This window comes from Loxodonta africana, chromosome 7 (genome assembly GCF_030014295.1).
Source record: "Loxodonta africana isolate mLoxAfr1 chromosome 7, mLoxAfr1.hap2, whole genome shotgun sequence".
NCBI lineage: Eukaryota > Metazoa > Chordata > Mammalia > Proboscidea > Elephantidae > Loxodonta > Loxodonta africana.
Window position 1 is genome coordinate 112,292,490 of NC_087348.1, and position 9,747 is coordinate 112,302,236.

Genomic DNA, 9,747 nt, shown 5'->3' on the forward strand with positions numbered 1-9,747 from the left:
ATGCTGAATGAGCACAGAATTTAAGCTCCATGAGGAGTTATCACCCTGTTACACCATTAATGGGGGGGGGGGACAACTAGGGAGCAAAGGCTACAGATGTCCATCCATTTATTCCTCACTCTCTAGGCATATTGACCTAACATAGGGTAACATGTGGAGCCCTGGTGGTGCTGTGGTTAAGGAGCTTGGCTGCCAACCGAAAGGTCAGGAGTTCAAGTCCACCAGCTGCTCCGTGGAAACCCTATGGGGCAGTTCTACTCTGTCCTATAGCGTCTCTATGAGTTGGAATCAACTCATCAGCAATGGGTAAGTAAGCAGGTTAACATGTTGGGCAGAAGCTTAATTCTGAGCCCAAGCTTCCAAATGATCTGCTTGGAACCTCCACTCCTTTATTAGTTGGTCTTTGGTATCTACTGTCTTAGCAGAACACCTAGCACCAGGAATCCTACACACTATTGAGTTGGGACTACTACAGACATCTTCCCGCATATCTCCATGAGTATGCTTTTCATATCCCAGAACAATTCAACTTCCCGATTCAGAGGGCAGGCCAGAGAAGCAGGTTTTGGAGTGAAATGAGGGAATGGCTGGGTATGAGACTAAGTATAAAAATGATGTAATTTCGATTTCTCTACCTAAATCACACACAGGGAATCAATGCTTTGATGCCAACAGGCTTTATAGTTAATTATTCTTCCTAGATGTTCCTCATCTGTCTCATGCTTTCCTCCTTGGAAGAAATCAGGACTGCTAGTTAAGTTTCAGTAAATTTCATTCAGTAAATACATGGAATGTTATATATTTTTGAGAAGGGGAGGAGCTGAGGAAACTGTAAGGAGCAGGCTTCATTTCTTGCTGGCTGTCATAGCTGACTTGGTGACCTTGCCAGCAATGGAGGACTTCTTATCCACTGCCTTGATGACTCCAACTGCCACTGTTTGTCTCATGTCCCAGACTGCAAAACGGCCTGGAAGGTGGGAAAAAAAAAATGTGATTTCTGGATAGTAACCTAGAAGGAAAAGGCCTTTAGCCCATGCCTCTGTTACAGAATGGAGGTTGTGCTTTCTTCCCATGACTCAATAGCAACCCATGGCTCACCTAGAGGTGGGTACTCAGAGAAAGTTTCCACACACATGGCCTTGTTGGGGACCATCTGCACAATGGCTGCATCGCCTGACTTCAAGGCCTTAGGGTTGTCCTCCATCTTCTTGCCTGTGCGCCTGTCAATCTTTTCTCTCAGTTTAGCAAACTCGCAGGCGACGTGGGCTGTGTGGCAGTCCAGCACTGGGGAGTAGCCAGCATGGATCTGCCCAGGGTGGTTCAGGACAATCACCTGGCAGGTAGACAGGATAGAATTGGAAGAGTCACAAGATTAATGGCAGCTAGCCCTAGGATCTGGAGCAAAATCTTCACAAACCTGGGGCCTCAATCTTAATTAGGACTGATTCCTAAGAAGGAGACCCATCACCACCATCCCTGAGGCCCTTGGCTTCCTGGAGCCTCACCTGTGCCACAAAGCTGCCAGCCTCCATAGGGGGGTCATTCTTGCTGTCTCCAGCCACATTCCCATGCCTTATGCCCTTCACAGACACGTTCTTCACATTGAAGCCCACGTTGTCACCAGGCAGGGCCTCAGCCAGGGCCTCATGGTGCATCTCCACAGACTTGACCTCTGTGGTGACGTTGGTGGGGGCAAAGGTGACCAGCATTCCAGGTTTCAGGAAGCCAGTCTCCACACGGCCCACAGGCACAGTGCCAACACCTGTCCAGTGGAAGAAAGGAAGTCAGAGTTGCCCCAGATTCAAATCATCCGGGCTCCAACAGGGATGCCAAACCTTTAGTCCTTTTGTTCTGACTGCAAGCTGGCTCCTGGGAGGTGCCTGCCCCCTGGGTTTAAGGACAAAGAGGCAGTTACAGAACAGGTAGAAAACATAAAACACAGGGATGGATCCACCAGCTCTCTAAGGTAGTGGACAAGTTCAAAATGCTGAGTTCTCCTATACTTCATCCTAGCTCAGAGAAGCAAGGGAGTCAGGATTTGAACCAAGGCAGTCAGACTCCGGAAGAAGGCTGGTGGCTACTTAAAGGTGGTGGTTCAAACCCACCCAGTAGCTCTGGTAAAGATTCTAACCACACTCATTTCTATTCACAGCAACACTACAGGACAGAGTAGAACTGACCCCTAGGGGCAGACTGCCACATGTTCCTCCCATGGAGCAGCTGGTGGCTTCCATCTGCCCACCTTTTGGTGAGCAGCCAAAAGGTATGCCACCAGGGCTCCTAACTACAGGCTAGAAAACCCTATGGGGCAGTTATACCTATCACTGTGAGTCAATTTCAGACTGCAGAGCTCATTCTTAATTCCTAAATGAGCAGTCTATCCTCCACCCCATCCAGCCCCTCACTCACCTCCGATCTTGTACACGTCTTGCAGAGGCAACCTCAGGGGCTTGTTGACTGGGCGAGTGGGTGGGAGGATGGAATCCAGAGCTTCTAGCAGTGTCACTCCGGTGACATTCCCCTCCTTCCTCTCCACCTTCCAGCCTTTGAACCAGGGCATCTGCAGGGAGGGTTGAGGTGGAGGTGAGTCTGGGGCCGTGGTTCCCAGTAACCCCCACCCAGGGCCATCTGAGTTCCGCCTGGAACGCTCATGTTTGTGCTGGGCTCCAGCATGTTGTCCCCGTGCCAGCCCGAGCTGGGCATGAAGACCACGGCGGCCAGGTTGTAGCCTATCTTCTTGATGTAGGCGCTCACACTTCTTTAGTGATCTCCTGGAACTGTGCAGCGTTGTAGGGGGGCTCAGTGGAATCCATCTTGTTGACCACCGCGATGAGCTGCTTCACCTCCAGTGTCTAGGCTAGCAGTGCATGCTCGCGGGTCTGCCGGTTCTTGGAGATGCCAGCCTCGAAGTTGCCCATGCCCTGGTGGGATAGACAAGGCTGCAGGAACAGGGAGGTTTGATGAGGGGGTGCCTGGCAGACGGGAAGCTGGCTAGAGTTTTGGTAGGTCCCAGATCCCTTTGAGAACCTGAGGAACACTGCCAAGAAACTCACAGATGTACAAGGGGGCATTTGTAGGGCCCCTCGCTGCTGTGGACAGGGGTCCTGCTGCCATGAGGTGAACCCTCACTTAGCCTCAGAAATGAGCTTTTAGTTCCTTTTTCCTAACCTACTTATCTACTTGATGAGCATCAGAGGACCTTGTCTTACCCCACCCCCAGATCAACAGTTTTTGAGTGATAGAACTGATGATTGGCATGGGTGAGGACAACCCTTCCCAAGGGCTTGGACATTAAAGCCTGAGCTTTCTTCTTCCATCCAGAGGTCCCTGGGACCATTGGCTTTAGCACCTGGAAAGTGCCTGTGATCATGTTCTTGATGAAGTCCCTGTGGCCTGGGGCATCAATGATGGTGATGTAGTATTTGCTGGTCTCAAATTTCCACAAGGAGATATCAATGGTGATGCCACACTCTCTCTCTGCCTTCAGCTTGTCCAGCACCCAGGCGTACTTGAAGGAGCCCTTGACCATCTGGTGGGGTTTGGGAAGAGTAGGTAAAATGCATTAATGGAGAGCAAACAATTCCATCTTAGATCCTGCTTTCTGCACTCTGCAATCAGACCTACCCATGAGGATGACCTCCCTTCTCACCTCCCCACCTGGGACTGCCAGACAGGGCATGCCTCACCTCTGCAGCCTCCTTCTCAAACTTCTTGATGGTTCTCTTATCGATGCCACCACACTTGTATATGAGGTGCCCAGTGGTGGTAGATTTGCCAGAGTCCACATGTCCTATGACAATGATATTGATATGGGTCTTCTCTTTGCCCATGGTGTTGGGTTGCAGAGTCACTACTGGACAAAAGAGTGGGGAAAAGTGAGGCTGAATTGCCTCAGGACTGCTCCCTCCTCTATTCCTCTCCATTCCACAACACCTAACCCAGAGCTTGAAATATGGCAGGGGTTCAGTAGCTATAAAGTGAAATAGACTTTCCCAGGCTATACCTTCTGGACAACGCAAGCACTATATCCAGTACTTCCAAGCAGTCCTAGCCCATCCTTTCTCCTGTGGGGTGCCATGCCCAGAAAACCTGGGGTTTAGTCAGTCCTGGTCCAGCCACCCCCTCCCACTCCTAGTACAAGAGACCCTACCACTCTGTAGTTTGCAGCTACTCCCCTATAAACACTCACCTCCAAATAAGAAGAAGCAAAGTCTACCCACAGATCTTCCAGAGCCAAAAAAAAAAAAAAAAAAAAGCCAAAGCTGCTGTGAATTTAAAGCCTCAGGTCTCCTGCTTTTATGAGCCCAGCACTTCCTACCCTCTGGCCCCTCCTTTTTTGTTTCCCACCAAATTAGAAATGAAAGCCTGATCCCCTTAGAAAATGCCGCTCCCTACTCCCAGGCACTACTCCCGAATAGCCTTGCATGATTGTGTGATTGGATGAAGGGAGGGTGGGTGAGGCTCACTAATACTTTTTTGGTGGAATGGGGGAAAGGAAGGACCTGGAAATAAGAAATAAATGAAAATACTGTATAGAATAAATGCTGCATAGTACTTTACTTGAAAAAAAGACCCTCAACTAGATGGATTGACACAGTGGCTGCAACAATGGGCTCAAGCAAAACAATAATTGTGAGGATGACACAGGACTGGGCAGTGTTTCATTCTGTTGTACATGGGGTCGCTATGTGTTGGAACTGACTTGGTGACACCCAACAAAAACAACAGTACTTAGTGCAGACAACTCCTCAAGACTCAGCTGCAGAATCATCATTCATTCATTCATCATTTATTGAGCAACACATTGCCTGACACTCTGCTGGAGGCTGGGGACCTCAAAAGAAGTAGTCACAGCTTCTCCTCTTAAAAGCTCCCAGGCTCCTGGGGAGGCAGCTGTTCCTGCTGAGTCTTCTCTACTTCACCAGTCCAGGATTGCTTAGAGAGAGAGAGCTGGTTGGGCTGAGTTGGTATTGGTTGTGTCTGTATGAAGCCTACTCTGGGGCCGATCATGTCCTCATCCTTCCCTTGGAAGTCCTTGCAGGGTTCAGTCACATAGTAAATGCTCACCCCTTTCCCCTGCTCTTGTCCTCAGCCTGTGCCTGGGCCCAGCATCACTGGAGGTCAGTAGTCTAGACTTGTGGGATACTTGGTCCCATGGAACCCATCTCCTTTTGCACTCTCCATTTCTCGTTTTTAAGCTGCCGTGTTCTACCCTTGCCCCTAAAGAACCAAGAAACTCTGGAATGCGAAAGAAGTGAGGAAGCATCTCATTTATAGCAGAATCTAACATGTAGGGAGGTAAATCACTGTCCAAAGATTCTGCAATTCTTTGTTCCCCACAATCAGTAATTCTTCCTCATCCAGTCATCTTCTAGAAAAAAGGAGGTAGAGCGCCCTATACACCAATGTTCACTGAAGCACTTTTCACAATACCCAAAATGTAGAAACAACCAAAAAGTCCATCATCAGATGAGTGGGTAAACAAAACGTGGTACTACGTACAATGGAATATTCCTCAGCCATAAAGAGAATATAAAATCCTGGTATATGCTACAATATGAATGAACCTTGAAAATATTATGCTAAGTTTGATAAGCTAGTTGCAAATGGACAGATACCATATGATCTTATTTATATGAAATAAGTAAATGTACAGAAACCAAAAATTATTAGTGGTTACCAGGGATGTGAGGGAAAACCCTGGTGGCGTAATGGTTAAGAGTTATGGCTGCTAACCCAAAGGTCTGCAGTTTGAATCCACTAGGCACTCCTTGGAAACTCTGTGGGGCAGTTCTACTCTCTTATAGGGTCGCTATGAGTCAGAATTAACTCAACGGTAATGGGTTTTTTGTTTTTCTTTTTTTTTTGGTTTAGGGATGCGAGGCAGGGGGACAGAAGGAATTTGTGCTTAGTGAGTGTTGAGTTTATGTTAATGATGGTGGAATAATTTGGAAAAGGATAGCGAGAATGGTTTTACAATGGGAAGAATATAATCAATGTCATTGAGTTATACATCTAGAAATTGTTGAATTGGCACATGTTTTGTTGTGTATATTTTCATCACAATAGTAATAATTTAAAACTACCCAAAAACTTAGTGGCTTAAAACAACAACAACAAAACAAAGCAAACAAGCAAACAAAAAGAGACAGAGCGATTGAGTCCATTCATTCATTCCACTACCATCTATGAGCTAACACTGTATGCTTGGCTCTGCTCTGGGAGCTGTACTTGCAAATATGAGTGACACAGCCCATCTCTTTGAGGGGTTCACAGTCTGGTAGGAGAGACAGATGATGACAAAGAAATAATTTCAATGTGATGAATAAGTTATGAGGGCTGTGAATGAGGCACATTAGGGAGATTCCCAGGCGTGTAGGTAGGTGAGGACAGGTTTATAGAGAAGCGTATCTGGCCTTCAAGACGAAGGCAGGGCTTGCCAGGGGTAGGAATCAGTGTGAATACAGCCTTCTATTTGGCAGGAGGACAGGGAATGGATGAGAGAAAATGATGACTGGAGAGATGAGGAAGGAGGGGGAGGTTATTATGCATTAACTCCTCAGAGTTTAATTTTTCTCGACTGTAAATCTAATTATGCAATTCCCTTGCTTAAATCTCTTGTTTACTCTTTATTGCCCTAAGGGGGGAAAGGTACTCTGTTCATTACATGGAAAGAAGCTCAGAGGCAACAGAGACTGGAGGCAGGCAGAACCTTAGGAGGCCACCACAGGAGTCTGGGAAGGAGAAGATGGAACCTGAACCAGGCAGTAAAGTTGATAAGCATTCAACATATTTAGAAAGGAGAAAGATGGGAGACCACAGGGGCTAAAGGGAGCTCTTGCCATTAGGAAGGAGAACATTCCTTTACCAAAATCGCCTCCCTCATCCCAATGTCAGGGCCAAGCCCCTAATGCAGCTTCCAAAGGACCCTGCTGTGAACTCTAAAGAGTCAGAGTCTAGATCCCTTCCCAACTGCACAGCCAATCCACACAGTGGGACTGAGCTGGTCATGCCCCCTCTCTGGGTCTGAAATTTCCCAGTTTTAATATGAGATGATATTACCATCTTGTTTCAGCCACTTGAACTAGCACAAAGGCAAATTAAGTATATATGATTTCAGTTTGGAGTCAGATAGTTGTTGTTGCCAGTTGCCATCAAGTCAGCTCCAGCTTACTACGATCTTATGTGTAAGAGAAGGAGACGTTACTCTGTCCTGTGCCATCTTCATGATCATTGTTGGTCTGTTTGAGTCCATCATCGTGGCTATTGTGTCAGTCCAACAGTCCATCCTGCTTCCTCTGTTTACTATTTACTGTGTGAACTTAGTATCTGGGATCTTCAGTTTCCTTACCTATAAAATGGGATAATACTAACCGTCCAGGGTTATCATGAGGAGTAAATGAAATAATGCATGCACAGTGCCTGGCACATGGTAAGTAACCAACGGGTATTTACTATTAAGGAACCCTGGTGGCACAATGGTTAAGTGCTTGGCTGCTAACTGAATGGTTGGCAGTTTGAACCCACCGGCGACCCCATAGGAGAAAAGACCTGGTGATCTGCTCCTATAAAGATTACAGCCTTGGAAACCTTATGGGGCAGTTCTACTCTATTCTATGGGGTTGCGATGAGTTGGAAATGACTTGGTGGCACACAATAACAACAACAGAATTTGTTATATCTTCCTCTCCTTGTCGTGTTGCTGGACACCCCTCACCATGAAGAAACACACTCACATGTAGACAAAACAGGAGGATCAGAGACATGGAATGATTTGCCCAAGGTCACAGAATAAATTAATAAAGAAAGGATGATACTGCTCAGTCTATGAGTTTTCAAGCTTCTTCCGAGACAAACTGTCGCCTCATTAAGAATTATTATTACAGTTCTTCCATTTGAGCCATTTGCATAGTATCTCAGTGGTCTTGGCTGACTCAGAACTGAAGGAATCATCAGAGTTAAGAGGTTTTCTGACATTGAAATAAGCTGAAGGGTAAATGTTCCTGATAGAATGACTTCTGCCTCCTAGTGTAATTGGCTGTTGCTGAGGAAATACTCCCATTATTTACAAATTTGAAGGGACCTAGGCATTCATTATCATTTTATTAGAATAGTATTTACAATCCATAAATGTAAAGTCATCAGAGTTTCTGGAATGGGGTGGTTAGGAATTAGAAATGGATCTACAGAGACTGTAGTGCCATCTTCAGGCAATTAGAATGAAATAAAATCATTTAGGGCATGAGAAGCACAATGCTAAGTCACTGAAATCAATGAAGTGACACGGTCAAGAGGCTCTTATAGGGCAAATGCATAAGTACAAGTAGAAGTGGCTTTCGAGCACCAACTAAACAGAGAAGGTTAATTCCTGAAGGACTAGACGATATGGCTAGTTTTGCCACATGAGCTAAACACATTTGTCAATTATTTTGTCTATTTAGATGATTATTAACCAAAGCCCTTGGGTCTCTATAGTTAGTGAGCAAAGTTGTAGCTGTTGGATTCTCCACTTTATCAAAGTTTCTAGACCCCAGAGAGCCCGTTCCAGACACAGACTGAGTCAGCACAATAACACCAGTATATTGTAGAGAAAACAAACAAAACAAAAAACTGGAGTTAGTGATGAAGTCTTTGAAGGTAAAGGCTCAACACCTACTTTATAACATCTCTCCTTTTACTCACTTCATTCAGAACAATTAGAGCGGCCACAGTAGTTTTTGTTGGGCATCTGAGTAGATCTAATTTAAACAAAGTGGTGGAGTTATTGGTATTGTAGACATGTCCTCTGTGTCCCTAGTAGGCATAACACCATTTAGTTTGGAGGAAGCTTAAATTAGATTATGGGTGTCTCTAGGGAGGGTTAGGTTGGGTTAGAAATGTGGAAGGCGTTTCAGTGATTTCCTCTACCAACCAAACTTCTCGTATCCTATTTAGAAAATAGAGCTTTTCTAAGTGAAAGAATTTTTTTTTTTTAAGTGAAAGAATTACTACTTTTTAAACATTTTATCGTGTTTTAGGTGAAAGCTGACTTAGCAAATTAGTTTCCAATCAATGATTCCTCACAAATTGTTCCGTGACATTGGTTGTAATCCCCGCAATGTGTCAGCATTCTCCCCAATTTCTCCCTGGGCTCGTTTCCATTAGTCTGGTTTCCCTGTCCCTGTCTGCCTTCTCATCCTTGGTTTTGGGCAAAGGTTGCCTTTTTGGTCTCCTATAGTTGATTTTTCTAAAGTGCACATTCTTTATGTTTATTTTTATTTTATTGTTTATTTTATAGACCTGTCTATTATTTGGCTGAAAGGTGGCCTCCAGGAGTATCTTCAGTTTCAAGTTAGAAGGTTGTCTTAAGGCAATAGTCTCGGGGGTTCCCCCGTCTCCGTCAAACCAGTCAGTCTGTTTTATTTTTTAATTTGAATTTTGTTCTACCTATTTTTTTTTTTAGCACATATATTGTTTTACGATATTGGTTAATAACCCCACAATATGTGAACGCTCTCCCTTCTCGACCTTGGGTTCCCTATTACCAGCTTTCCTGTCCCCTCCTGCCTTGTAGTCCTTGCACCTGGGCTGGTGTGCCCCTTTAGTCTTGTTTTGTTTTATGGGCCTCTCTAATCTTTCACTGAAGAGTGAACCTTAGGAGTGACTTCATTACTGAGCTAAAAGGGTGTCTGGAGGCCATAATCTCAGGGTTTCTCCAGTCTATGTCAGGACAGTTAAGTCTGGTCTTTTTCTGTGAGTTAAAATTTT

The 9,747-nt window shown here is 45.4% G+C and overlaps 1 pseudogene; it reads right to left on the reverse strand.

Annotated features, from left to right (window-relative positions):
• Positions 1-830: 830 nt before the first annotated feature.
• Positions 831-4,173, reverse strand: LOC100670162 (elongation factor 1-alpha, oocyte form-like; annotated as a pseudogene).
• Positions 4,174-9,747: the final 5,574 nt, after the last annotated feature.